This window comes from Mesoplodon mirus (assembly GCF_964341445.2).
Source record: "Mesoplodon mirus genome assembly, chromosome: 10".
NCBI lineage: Eukaryota > Metazoa > Chordata > Mammalia > Artiodactyla > Ziphiidae > Mesoplodon > Mesoplodon mirus.
In genome coordinates this window covers 78,253,115-78,268,329 of record NC_138986.1, presented here as the reverse complement: position 1 = coordinate 78,268,329, position 15,215 = coordinate 78,253,115, and positions in this window count along the sequence as shown.

The following is a 15,215-nucleotide window of genomic DNA, read 5'->3' as shown; positions in this document are numbered from 1 at the left end:
TGTAAAAACCAGAAAGGAAAGGCAGGCCCTGGAGAACAGGGAGCCTTGTTATGCTGATGGGCGGGATGTAAGTTACCAACTGCCTCACTGGAGGAGTGCATTGTGTTCCCTAAAACAAGTAAACAACAGAGCTACAGAGCCAAGGGCACTTCCAGTCTAGGGAATATACCTTGGGAAAACTGAAAATCCATAAGACAGAGCCAGCCCCAAATTGAGGGCTGCACAGCTTACAGGAACCTCAACCTGGGTACACCTGAAATATCCCAGGAAATATAAAAATGGTTCCAAACATTGTGGAACTTACGTTCGATGGAATATCCCTCAGCCATGAAATCAATGTCATAAGACCAGTAGCAGCAAAATGAGTGGATTCAGGTACGATGATTCTAAGTGAACGAAGTCACACAGGAAAAGAAACTTATCATAAGATATCACTTAGGAAGATCCTGTAAACATGGCTACACACGAACTGAGTTAGGCAAGAGAACAGAGTCTCACATTTAGAAAACACTCCTATGCCTGCTTAAGGGGGAAGGAGAGGGGGGGTGATGCATCAAACCAGAGTTTGATATAAGCACAGGTACCGTTCCAAAAACCAACTATGGAATAGACAAGACCTACACCTTCCTCAGTGAAAGGGACTCAAAACCCCATATTTCCCGCAGAGGAATAGATCTGACTAGTAAGAATCTTAAAACCTATGTATTGATATGTCTCCGTAAGGGAATCAAGTGTGTCTAGACTGGCATAAACATGGCAGCGAGAATCAGCTCAAACCCACTCTAAAAAGGAATTTCAAAAACAAAACAAAGAAACAGGGAAATTCTTTACAATTCCTTCAGGGTCTCTGATGCAACCTGGAATGACCCTATCTACAATGACAGCTTCATGTGGCATAAGGCTGGACACTTGCGACTGAGAGGATTGGTGAGATTGGGTGAGCAAATGCAGACCCTTTAAAGCAATAATGCATGGCACCCATTCCATGGGTCCCAGCTCTCCAGGTTGAAGGGAATATTACTACAGCTATAACATGTACAGGAAACCTAGAGAATGGACACACTGTGAATACGAAAGGTTTCTAAAACTCAACGAAGAGTCCCTCTCCTGGTTCTCCGGTTTGACTTTCCAACTGCTTTCCTATCAATCTCCCAACTTGGAGAGACAGCCCCTTTAAGCTCCTGGTTCGCACAGGTTGCCAATTTGGCAGAGGATGAAAGGGAAGAGGGAGAACCAATGAGAGAGTAGCTGTTAGGCATTTGGTTGGGCACATGTCACTCTAATTTCCTGGCAGGAAGAAGAATTAACCAAAGTCTCAGCCACCCACCGGGAACCAGTATAGGTCCTGAACCAAAAGTTTGGACTTGCGTTCAGCTCACAAAAAACGAGTTGAAAAATGGAGCTCAGGGGCACAGCAATTAACAAACTGGCAGAGTAATCAAGGCCAACTATCGTCCAAAAATCTGTTGAGGGAAGGCAACGAGGCGGACTTGAAAGCGAGGCAGAATAGCAGGAAACACATTTCAAGAGGTACGTTGGAATCGCCTGTAAAGCACAGGAAGAGGGGCACAACTTCGACAATGATGCACTTGGCCAAAAAGGGCGTATGCGTTTTCTCCTGAATATATTCAGGAGAAAACGCATACGCTCTTTTTGGCCAAGCAAGCAAGCGGGCAATGCAAATCTGCACTACAAAGAAGTATCACTTCCCACCGGTCAAAAGGGACATCCACAAAATGTGTAAAAACCAGAAAGGCAAGACAGGCCCTGGAGAACAGGGAGCCTTGTTATGCTGATGGGCGGGATGTAAGTTGCCAACTGCCTCACTGGAGGAGTGCATTGTGTTCCCTAAAACAAGTAAACAACAGAGCTACAGAGCCAAGGGCACGTCCAGTCTAGGGAATATACCTTGGGAAAACTGAAAATCCATAAGACAGAGCCAGCCCCAAATTGAGGGCTGCACTGCTTACAGGAACCTCAACCTGGGTACACCTGAAATATCCCAGGAAATATAAAAATGGTTCCAAACATTGTGGAACTTACGTTCGATGGAATATCCCTCAGCCATGAAATCAATGTCCTAAGACCAGTAGCAGCAAAATGAGTGGATTCAGGTACGATGATTCTAAGTGAAAGAAGTCACACAGGAAAAGAAACTTATCATAAGATATCACTTAGGAAGATCCTGTAAACATGGCTACACATGAACTGAGTTAGGCAAGAGAACAGAGTCTCACATTTAGAAAACACTCCTATGCCTGCTTAAGGGGGAAGGAGAGGGGGGGTGATGCATCAAACCAGAGTTTGATATAAGCACAGGTACCGTTCCAAAAACCAACTATGGAATAGACAAGACCTACACCTTCCTCAGTGAAAGGGACTCAAAACCCCATATTTCCCGCAGAGGAATAGATCTGACTAGTAAGAATCTTAAAACCTATGTATTGATATGTCTCCGTAAGGGAATCAAGTGTGTCTAGACTGCCATAAACATGGCAGCGAGAATCAGCTCAAACCCACTCTAAAAAGGAATTTCAAAAACAAAACAAAGAAACAGGGAATTTCTTTACAATTCCTTCAGGGTCTCTGATGCAACCTGGAATGACCCTATCTACAATGACAGCTGGATGTGGCATAAGGCTGGACACTTGGGACTGAGAGGATTGGTGAGATTGGGTGAGCAAATGCAGACCCTTTAAAGCAATAATGCATGGCACCCATTCCATGGGTCCCAGCTCTCCAGGTTGAAGGGAATATTACTACAGCTATAACATGTACGGGAAACCTAGAAAATGGACACACTGTGAATACGAAAGGTTTCTAAAACTCAACGAAGAGTCCCTCTCCTGGTGCTCCGGTTTGACTTTCCAACTGCTTTCCTATCAATCTCCCAACTTGGAGAGACAGCCCCTTTAAGCTCCTGGTTCGCACAGGTTGCCAATTTGGCAGAGGATGAAAGGGAAGAGGGAGAACCAATGAGAGAGTAGCTGTTAGGCATTTGGTTGGGCACATGTCACTCTAATTTCCTGGCAGGAAGAAGAATTAACCAAAGTCTCAGCCACCCACCGGGAACCAGTATAGGTCCTGAACCAAAAGTTTGGACTTGCGTTCAGCTCACAAAAAACGAGTTGAAAAATGGAGCTCAGGGGCACAGCAATTCACAAACTGGCAGAGTAATCAAGGCCAACTATCGTCCAAAAATCTGTTGAGGGAAGGCAACGAGGCGGACTTGAAAGCGAGGCAGAATAGCAGGAAACAGATTTCAAGAGGTACGTTGGAATCGCCTGTAAAGCACAGGAAGAGGGGCACAACTTCGACAATGATGAACTTGGCCAAAAAGGGCGTATGCGTTTTCTCCTGAATATATTCAGGAGAAAACGCATACGCTCTTTTTGGCCAAGCAAGCAAGCGGGCAATGCAAATCTGCACTACAAAGAAGTATCACTTCCCACCGGTCAAAAGGGACATCCACAAAATGTGTAAAATCCAGAAAGGCAAGACAGGCCCTGGAGAACAGGGAGCCTTGTTATGCTGATGGGCGTGATGTAAGTTGCCAACTGCCTCACTGGAGGAGTGCATTGTGTTCCCTAAAACAAGTAAACAACAGAGCTACAGAGCCAAGGGCACTTCCAGTCTAGGGAATATACCTTGGGAAAACTGAAAATCCATAAGACAGAGCCAGCCCCAAATTGAGGGCTGCACTGCTTACAGGAACCTCAACCTGGGTACACCTGAAATATCCCAGGAAATATAAAAATGGTTCCAAACATTGTGGAAATTACGTACGATGGAATATCCCTCAGCCATGAAATCAATGTCCTAAGACCAGTAGCAGCAACATGAGTGGATTCAGGTACGATGATTCTAAGTGAAAGAAGTCACACAGGAAAAGAAACTTATCATAAGATATCACTTAGGAAGATCCTGTAAACATGGCTACACATGAACTGAGTTAGGCAAGAGAACAGAGTCTCACATTTAGAAAACACTCCTATGCCTGCTTAAGGGGGAAGGAGAGGGGGGGTGATGCATCAAACCAGAGTTTGATATAAGCACAGGTACCGTTCCAAAAACCAACTATGGAATAGACAAGACCTACACCTTCCTCAGTGAAAGGGACTCAAAACCCCATATTTCCCGCAGAGGAATAGATCTGACTAGTAAGAATCTTAAAACCTATGTACTGATATGTCTCCGTAAGGGAATGAAGTGTGTCTAGACTGGCATAAACATGGCAGCCAGAATCAGCTCAAACCCACTCTAAAAAGGAATTTCAAAAACAAAACAAAGAAACAGGGAAATTCTTTACAATTCCTTCAGGGTCTCTGATGCAACCTGGAATGACACTATCTACAATGACAGCTGGATGTGGCATAAGGCTGGACACTTGCGACTGAGAGGATTGGTGAGATTGGGTGAGCAAATGCAGACCCTTTAAAGCAATAATGCATGGCACCCATTCCATGGGTCCCAGCTCTCCAGGTTGAAGGGAATATTACTACAGCTATAACATGTACGGGAAACCTAGAGAATGGGCACACTGTGAATACGAAAGGTTTCTAAAACTCAATGAAGAGTCCCTCTCCTGGTGCTCCGGTTTGACTTTCCAACTGCTTTCCTATCAATCTCCCAACTTGGAGAGACAGCCCCTTTAAGCTCCTGGTTCGCACAGGTTGCCAATTTGGCAGAGGATGAAAGGGAAGAGGGAGAACCAATGAGAGAGTAGCTGTTAGGCATTTGGTTGGGCACATGTCACTCTAATTTCCTGGCAGGAAGAAGAATTAACCAAAGTCTCAGCCACCCACCGGGAACCAGTATAGGTCCTGAACCAAAAGTTTGGACTTGCGTTCAGCTCACAAAAAACGAGTTGAAAAATGGAGCTCAGGGGCACAGCAATTCACAAACTGGCAGAGTAATCAAGGCCAACTATCGTCCAAAAATCTGTTGAGGGAAGGCAACGAGGCGGACTTGAAAGCGAGGCAGAATAGCAGGAAACAGATTTCAAGAGGTACGTTGGAATCACCTGTAAAGCACAGGAAGAGGGGCACAATTTCGACAATGATGCACTTGGCCAAAAAGGGCGTATGCGTTTTCTCCTGAATATATTCAGGAGAAAACGCATACGCCCTTTTTGGCCAAGCAAGCAAGCGGGCAATGCAAATCTGCACTACAAAGAAGTATCACTTCCCACAGGTCAAAAGGGACATCCACAAAATGTGTAAAAACCAGAAAGGAAAGGCAGGCCCTGGAGAACAGGGAGCCTTGTTATGCTGATGGGCGGGATGTAAGTTGCCAACTGCCTCACTGGAGGAGTGCATTGTGTTCCCTAAAACAAGTAAACAACAGAGCTACAGAGCCAAGGGCACTTCCAGTCTAGGGAATATACCTTGGGAAAACTGAAAATCCATAAGACAGAGCCAGCCCCAAATTGAGGGCTGCACTGCTTACAGGAACCTCAACCTGGGTACACCTGAAATATCCCAGGAAATATAAAAATGGTTCCAAACATTGTGGAACTTACGTACGATGGAATATCCCTCAGCCATGAAATCAATGTCATAAGACCAGTAGCAGCAAAATGAGTGGATTCAGGTACGATGATTCTAAGTGAACGAAGTCACACAGGAAAAGAAACTTATCATAAGATATCACTTAGGAAGATCCTGTAAACATGGCTACACACGAACTGAGTTAGGCAAGAGAACAGAGTCTCACATTTAGAAAACACTCCTATGCCTGCTTAAGGGGGAAGGAGAGGGGGGGTGATGCATCAAACCAGAGTTTGATATAAGCACAGGTACCGTTCCAAAAACCAACTATGGAATAGACAAGACCTACACCTTCCTCAGTGAAAGGGACTCAAAACCCCATATTTCCCGCAGAGGAATAGATCTGACTAGTAAGAATCTTAAAACCTATGTATTGATATGTCTCCGTAAGGGAATCAAGTGTGTCTAGACTGGCATAAACATGGCAGCGAGAATCAGCTCAAACCCACTCTAAAAAGGAATTTCAAAAACAAAACAAAGAAACAGGGAAATTCTTTACAATTCCTTCAGGGTCTCTGATGCAACCTGGAATGACCCTATCTACAATGACAGCTGGATGTGGCATAAGGCTGGACACTTGGGACTGAGAGGATTGGTGAGATTGGGTGAGCAAATGCAGACCCTTTAAAGCAATAATGCATGGCACCCATTCCATGGGTCCCAGCTCTCCAGGTTGAAGGGAATATTACTACAGCTATAACATGTACGGGAAACCTAGAGAATGGACACACTGTGAATACGAAAGGTTTCTAAAACTCAACGAAGAGTCCATCTCGTGGTGCTCCGGTCTGACTTTCCAACTGCTTTCCTATCAATCTCCCAACTTGGAGAGACAGCCCCTTTAAGCTCCTGGTTCGCACAGGTTGCCAATTTGGCAGAGGATGAAAGGGAAGAGGGAGAACCAATGAGAGAGTAGCTGTTAGGCATTTGGATGGGCACATGTCACTCTAATTTCCCGGCAGGAAGAAGAATTAACCAAAGTCTCAGCCACCCACCGGGAACCAGTATAGGTCCTGAACCAAAAGTTTGGACTTGCGTTCAGCTCACAAAAAACGAGTTGAAAAATGGAGCTCAGGGGCACAGCAATTCACAAACTGGCAGAGTAATCAAGGCCAACTATCGTCCAAAAATCTGTTGAGGGAAGGCAACGAGGCGGACTTGAAAGCGAGGCAGAATAGCAGGAAACAGATTTCAAGAGGTACGTTGGAATCGCCTGTAAAGCACAGGAAGAGGGGCACAACTTCGACAATGATGCACTTGGCCAAAAAGGGCGTATGCGTTTTCTCCTGAATATATTCAGGAGAAAACGCATACGCTCTTTTTGGCCAAGCAAGCAAGCGGGCAATGCAAATCTGCACTACAAAGAAGTATCACTTCCCACCGGTCAAAAGGGACATCCACAAAATGTGTAAAAACCAGAAAGGCAAGACAGGCCCTGGAGAACAGGGAGCCTTGTTATGCTGATGGGCGGGATGTAAGTTGCCAACTGCCTCACTGGAGGAGTGCATTGTGTTCCCTAAAACAAGTAAACAACAGAGCTACAGAGCCAAGGGCACGTCCAGTCTAGGGAATATACCTTGGGAAAACTGAAAATCCATAAGACAGAGCCAGCCCCAAATTGAGGGCTGCACTGCTTACAGGAACCTCAACCTGGGTACACCTGAAATATCCCAGGAAATATAAAAATGGTTCCAAACATTGTGGAACTTACGTTCGATGGAATATCCCTCAGCCATGAAATCAATGTCCTAAGACCAGTAGCAGCAAAATGAGTGGATTCAGGTACGATGATTCTAAGTGAAAGAAGTCACACAGGAAAAGAAACTTATCATAAGATATCACTTAGGAAGATCCTGTAAACATGGCTACACATGAACTGAGTTAGGCAAGAGAACAGAGTCTCACATTTAGAAAACACTCCTATGCCTGCTTAAGGGGGAAGGAGAGGGGGGGTGATGCATCAAACCAGAGTTTGATATAAGCACAGGTACCGTTCCAAAAACCAACTATGGAATAGACAAGACCTACACCTTCCTCAGTGAAAGGGACTCAAAACCCCATATTTCCCGCAGAGGAATAGATCTGACTAGTAAGAATCTTAAAACCTATGTATTGATATGTCTCCGTAAGGGAATGAAGTGTGTCTAGACTGGCATAAACATGGCAGCGAGAATCAGCTCAAACCCACTCTAAAAAGGAATTTCAAAAACAAAACAAAGAAACAGGGAATTTCTTTACAATTCCTTCAGGGTCTCTGATGCAACCTGGAATGACCCTATCTACAATGACAGCTGGATGTGGCATAAGGCTGGACACTTGGGACTGAGAGGATTGGTGAGATTGGGTGAGCAAATGCAGACCCTTTAAAGCAATAATGCATGGCACCCATTCCATGGGTCCCAGCTCTCCAGGTTGAAGGGAATATTACTACAGCTATAACATGTACGGGAAACCTAGAAAATGGACACACTGTGAATACGAAAGGTTTCTAAAACTCAACGAAGAGTCCCTCTCCTGGTGCTCCGGTTTGACTTTCCAACTGCTTTCCTATCAATCTCCCAACTTGGAGAGACAGCCCCTTTAAGCTCCTGGTTCGCACAGGTTGCCAATTTGGCAGAGGATGAAAGGGAAGAGGGAGAACCAATGAGAGAGTAGCTGTTAGGCATTTGGTTGGGCACATGTCACTCTAATTTCCTGGCAGGAAGAAGAATTAACCAAAGTCTCAGCCACCCACCGGGAACCAGTATAGGTCCTGAACCAAAAGTTTGGACTTGCGTTCAGCTCACAAAAAACGAGTTGAAAAATGGAGCTCAGGGGCACAGCAATTCACAAACTGGCAGAGTAATCAAGGCCAACTATCGTCCAAAAATCTGTTGAGGGAAGGCAACGAGGCGGACTTGAAAGCGAGGCAGAATAGCAGGAAACAGATTTCAAGAGGTACGTTGGAATCACCTGTAAAGCACAGGAAGAGGGGCACAATTTCGACAATGATGCACTTGGCCAAAAAGGGCGTATGCGTTTTCTCCTGAATATATTCAGGAGAAAACGCATACGCCCTTTTTGGCCAAGCAAGCAAGCGGGCAATGCAAATCTGCACTACAAAGAAGTATCACTTCCCACCGGTCAAAAGGGACATCCACAAAATGTGTAAAAACCAGAAAGGAAAGGCAGGCCCTGGAGAACAGGGAGCCTTGTTATGCTGATGGGCGGGATGTAAGTTGCCAACTGCCTCACTGGAGGAGTGCATTGTGTTCCCTAAAACAAGTAAACAACAGAGCTACAGAGCCAAGGGCACTTCCAGTCTAGGGAATATACCTTGGGAAAACTGAAAATCCATAAGACAGAGCCAGCCCCAAATTGAGGGCTGCACTGCTTACAGGAACCTCAACCTGGGTACACCTGAAATATCCCAGGAAATATAAAAATGGTTCCAAACATTGTGGAACTTACGTACGATGGAATATCCCTCAGCCATGAAATCAATGTCATAAGACCAGTAGCAGCAAAATGAGTGGATTCAGGTACGATGATTCTAAGTGAACGAAGTCACACAGGAAAAGAAACTTATCATAAGATATCACTTAGGAAGATCCTGTAAACATGGCTACACACGAACTGAGTTAGGCAAGAGAACAGAGTCTCACATTTAGAAAACACTCCTATGCCGGCTTAAGGGGGAAGGAGAGGGGGGGTGATGCATCAAACCAGAGTTTGATATAAGCACAGGTACCGTTCCAAAAACCAACTATGGAATAGACAAGACCTACACCTTCCTCAGTGAAAGGGACTCAAAACCCCATATTTCCCGCAGAGGAATAGATCTGACTAGTAAGAATCTTAAAACCTATGTATTGATATGTCTCCGTAAGGGAATCAAGTGTGTCTAGACTGGCATAAACATGGCAGCGAGAATCAGCTCAAACCCACTCTAAAAAGGAATTTCAAAAACAAAACAAAGAAACAGGGAAATTCTTTACAATTCCTTCAGGGTCTCTGATGCAACCTGGAATGACCCTATCTACAATGACAGCTGGATGTGGCATAAGGCTGGACACTTGGGACTGAGAGGATTGGTGAGATTGGGTGAGCAAATGCAGACCCTTTAAAGCAATAATGCATGGCACCCATTCCATGGGTCCCAGCTCTCCAGGTTGAAGGGAATATTACTACAGCTATAACATGTACGGGAAACCTAGAGAATGGACACACTGTGAATACGAAAGGTTTCTAAAACTCAACGAAGAGTCCATCTCGTGGTGCTCCGGTCTGACTTTCCAACTGCTTTCCTATCAATCTCCCAACTTGGAGAGACAGCCCCTTTAAGCTCCTGGTTCGCACAGGTTGCCAATTTCGCAGAGGATGAAAGGGAAGAGGGAGAACCAATGAGAGAGTAGCTGTTAGGCATTTGGATGGGCACATGTCACTCTAATTTCCCGGCAGGAAGAAGAATTAACCAAAGTCTCAGCCACCCACCGGGAACCAGTATAGGTCCTGAACCAAAAGTTTGGACTTGCGTTCAGCTCACAAAAAACGAGTTGAAAAATGGAGCTCAGGGGCACAGCAATTCACAAACTGGCAGAGTAATCAAGGCCAACTATCGTCCAAAAATCTGTTGAGGGAAGGCAACGAGGCGGACTTGAAAGCGAGGCAGAATAGCAGGAAACAGATTTCAAGAGGTACGTTGGAATCGCCTGTAAAGCACAGGAAGAGGGGCACAACTTCGACAATGATGCACTTGGCCAAAAAGGGCGTATGCGTTTTCTCCTGATTATATTCAGGAGAAAACGCATACGCCCTTTTTGGCCAAGCAAGCAAGCGGGCAATGCAAATCTGCACTACAAAGAAGTATCACTTCCCACCGGTCAAAAGGGACATCCACAAAATGTGTAAAAACCAGAAAGGCAAGACAGGCCCTGGAGAACAGGGAGCCTTGTTATGCTGATGGGCGGGATGTAAGTTGCCAACTGCCTCACTGGAGGAGTGCATTGTGTTCCCTAAAACAAGTAAACAACAGAGCTACAGAGCCAAGGGCACTTCCAGTCTAGGGAATATACCTTGGGAAAACTGAAAATCCATAAGACAGAGCCACCCCCAAATTGAGGGCTGCACTGCTTACAGGAACCTCAACCTGGGTACACCTGAAATATCCCAGGAAATATAAAAATGGTTCCAAATATTGTGGAACTTACGTACGATGGAATATCCCTCAGCCATGAAATCAATGTCCTAAGACCAGTAGCAGCAAAATGAGTGGATTCAGGTACGATGATTCTAAGTGAAAGAAGTCACACAGGAAAAGAAACTTATCATAAGATATCACTTAGGAAGATCCTGTAAACATGGCTACACATGAACTGAGTTAGGCAAGAGAACAGAGTCTCACATTTAGAAAACACTCCTATGCCTGCTTAAGGGGGAAGGAGAGGGGGGGTGATGCATCAAACCAGAGTTTGATATAAGCACAGGTACCGTTCCAAAAACCAACTATGGAATAGACAAGACCTACACCTTCCTCAGTGAAAGGGATTCAAAACCCCATATTTCCCGCAGAGGAATAGATCTGACTAGTAAGAATCTTAAAACCTATGTATTGATATGTCTCCATAAGGGAATCAAGTGTGTCTAGACTGGCATAAACATGGCAGCGAGAATCAGCTCAAACCCACTCTAAAAAGGAATTTCAAAAACAAAACAAAGAAACAGGGAAATTCTTTACAATTCCTTCAGGGTCTCTGATGCAACCTGGAATGACCCTATCTACAATGACAGCTGGATGTGGCATAAGGCTGGACACTTGGGACTGAGAGGATTGGTGAGATTGGGTGAGCAAATGCAGACCCTTTAAAGCAATAATGCATGGCACCCATTCCATGGGTTCCAGCTCTCCAGGTTGAAGGGAATATTACTACAGCTATAACATGTACGGGAAACCTAGAGAATGGACACACTGTGAATACGAAAGGTTTCTAAAACTCAACGAAGAGTCCCTCTCCTGGTGCTCCGGTCTGACTTTCCAACTGCTTTCCTATCAATCTCCCAACTTGGAGAGACAGCCCCTTTAAGCTCCTGGTTCGCACAGGTTGCCAATTTCGCAGAGGATGAAAGGGAAGGGGGAGAACCAATGAGAGAGTAGTTGTTAGGCATTTGGATGGGCACATGTCACTCTAATTTCCCGGCAGGAAGAAGAATTAACCAAAGTCTCAGCCAGCCACCGGGAACCAGTATAGGTCCTGAACCAAAAGTTTGGACTTGCGTTCAGCTCACAAAAAACGAGTTGAAAAATGGAGCTCAGGGGCACAGCAATTCACAAACTGGCAGAGTAATCAAGGCCAACTATCGTCCAAAAATCTGTTGAGGGAAGGCAACGAGGCGGACTTGAAAGCGAGGCAGAATAGCAGGAAACAGATTTCAAGAGGTACGTTGGAATCGCCTGTAAAGCACAGGAAGAGGGGCACAACTTCGACAATGATGCACTTGGCCAAAAAGGGCGTATGCGTTTTCTCCTGAATATATTCAGGAGAAAACGCATACGCCCTTTTTGGCCAAGCAAGCAAGCGGGCAATGCAAATCTGCACTACAAAGAAGTATCACTTCCCACCGGTCAAAAGGGACATCCACAAAATGTGTAAAAACCAGAAAGGCAAGACAGGCCCTGGAGAACAGGGAGCCTTGTTATGCTGATGGGCGGGATGTAAGTTGCCAACTGCCTCACTGGAGGAGTGCATTGTGTTCCCTAAAACAAGTAAACAACAGAGCTACAGAGCCAAGGGCACTTCCAGTCTAGGGAATATACCTTGGGAAAACTGAAAATCCATAAGACAGAGCCACCCCCAAATTGAGGGCTGCACTGCTTACAGGAACCTCAACCTGGGTACACCTGAAATATCCCAGGAAATATAAAAATGGTTCCAAACATTGTGGAACTTATGTACGATGGAATATCCCTCAGCCATGAAATCAATGTCCTAAGACCAGTAGCAGCAAAATGAGTGGATTCAGGTACGATGATTCTAAGTGAAAGAAGTCACACAGGAAAAGAAACTTATCATAAGATATCACTTAGGAAGATCCTGTAAACATGGCTACACATGAACTGAGTTAGGCAAGAGAACAGAGTCTCACATTTAGAAAACACTCCTATGCCTGCTTAAGGGGGAAGGAGAGGGGGGGTGATGCATCAAACCAGAGTTTGATATAAGCACAGGTACCGTTCCAAAAACCAACTATGGAATAGACAAGACCTACACCTTCCTCAGTGAAAGGGACTCAAAACCCCATATTTCCCGCAGAGGAATAGATCTGACTAGTAAGAATCTTAAAACCTATGTATTGATATGTCTCCGTAAGGGAATCAAGTGTGTCTAGACTGGCATAAACATGGCAGCGAGAATCAGCTCAAACCCACTCTAAAAAGGAATTTCAAAAACAAAACAAAGAAACAGGGAAATTCTTTACAATTCCTTCAGGGTCTCTGATGCAACCTGGAATGACCCTATCTACAATGACAGCTGGATGTGGCATAAGGCTGGACACTTGGGACTGAGAGGATTGGTGAGATTGGGTGAGCAAATGCAGACCCTTTAAAGCAATAATGCATGGCACCCATTCCATGGGTCCCAGCTCTCCAGGTTGAAGGGAATATTACTAAAGCTATAACGTGTACGGGAAACCTAGAGAATGGACACACTGTGAATACGAAAGGTTTCTAAAACTCAACGAAGGGCCCCTCTCCTGGTGCTCCGGTTTGACTTTCCAACTGCTTTCCTATCAATCTCCCAACTTGGAGAGACAGCCCCTTTAAGCTCCTGGTTCGCACAGGTTGCCAATTTGGCAGAGGATGAAAGGGAAGAGGGAGAACCAATGAGAGAGTAGCTGTTAGGCATTTGGATGGGCACATGTCACTCTAATTTCCCGGCAGGAAGAAGAATTAACCAAAGTCTCAGCCAGCCACCGGGAACCAGTATAGGTCCTGAACCAAAAGTTTGGACTTGCGTTCAGCTCACAAAAAACGAGTTGAAAAATGGAGCTCAGGGGCACAGCAATTCACAAACTGGCAGAGTAATCAAGGCCAACTATCGTCCAAAAATCTGTTGAGGGAAGGCAACGAGGCGGACTTGAAAGCGAGGCAGAATAGCAGGAAACAGATTTCAAGAGGTACGTTGGAATCGCCTGTAAAGCACAGGAAGAGGGGCACAACTTCGACAATGATGCACTTGGCCAAAAAGGGCGTATGCGTTTTCTCCTGAATATATTCAGGAGAAAACGCATACGCCCTTTTTGGCCAAGCAAGCAAGCGGGCAATGCAAATCTGCACTACAAAGAAGTATCACTTCCCACCGGTCAAAAGGGACATCCACAAAATGTGTAAAAACCAGAAAGGCAAGACAGGCCCTGGAGAACAGGGAGCCTTGTTATGCTGATGGGCGGGATGTAAGTTGCCAACTGCCTCACTGGAGGAGTGCATTGTGTTCCCTAAAACAAGTAAACAACAGAGCTACAGAGCCAAGGGCACTTCCAGTCTAGGGAATATACCTTGGGAAAACTGAAAATCCATAAGACAGAGCCACCCCCAAATTGAGGGCTGCACTGCTTACAGGAACCTCAACCTGGGTACACCTGAAATATCCCAGGAAATATAAAAATGGTTCCAAACATTGTGGAACTTATGTACGATGGAATATCCCTCAGCCATGAAATCAATGTCCTAAGACCAGTAGCAGCAAAATGAGTGGATTCAGGTACGATGATTCTAAGTGAAAGAAGTCACACAGGAAAAGAAACTTATCATAAGATATCACTTAGGAAGATCCTGTAAACATGGCTACACATGAACTGAGTTAGGCAAGAGAACAGAGTCTCACATTTAGAAAACACTCCTATGCCTGCTTAAGGGGGAAGGAGAGGGGGGGTGATGCATCAAACCAGAGTTTGATATAAGCACAGGTACCGTTCCAAAAACCAACTATGGAATAGACAAGACCTACACCTTCCTCAGTGAAAGGGACTCAAAACCCCATATTTCCCGCAGAGGAATAGATCTGACTAGTAAGAATCTTAAAACCTATGTATTGATATGTCTCCGTAAGGGAATCAAGTGTGTCTAGACTGGCATAAACATGGCAGCGAGAATCAGCTCAAACCCACTCTAAAAAGGAATTTCAAAAACAAAACAAAGAAACAGGGAAATTCTTTACAATTCCTTCAGGGTCTCTGATGCAACCTGGAATGACCCTATCTACAATGACAGCTGGATGTGGCATAAGGCTGGACACTTGGGACTGAGAGGATTGGTGAGATTGGGTGAGCAAATGCAGACCCTTTAAAGCAATAATGCATGGCACCCATTCCATGGGTCCCAGCTCTCCAGGTTGAAGGGAATATTACTAAAGCTATAACGTGTACGGGAAACCTAGAGAATGGACACACTGTGAATACGAAAGGTTTCTAAAACTCAACGAAGGGCCCCTCTCCTGGTGCTCCGGTTTGACTTTCCAACTGCTTTCCTATCAATCTCCCAACTTGGAGAGACAGCCCCTTTAAGCTCCTGGTTCGCACAGGTTGCCAATTTGGCAGAGGATGAAAGGGAAGAGGGAGAACCAATGAGAGAGTAGCTGTTAGGCATTTGGATGGGCACATGTCACTCTAATTTCCCGGCAGGAAGAAGAA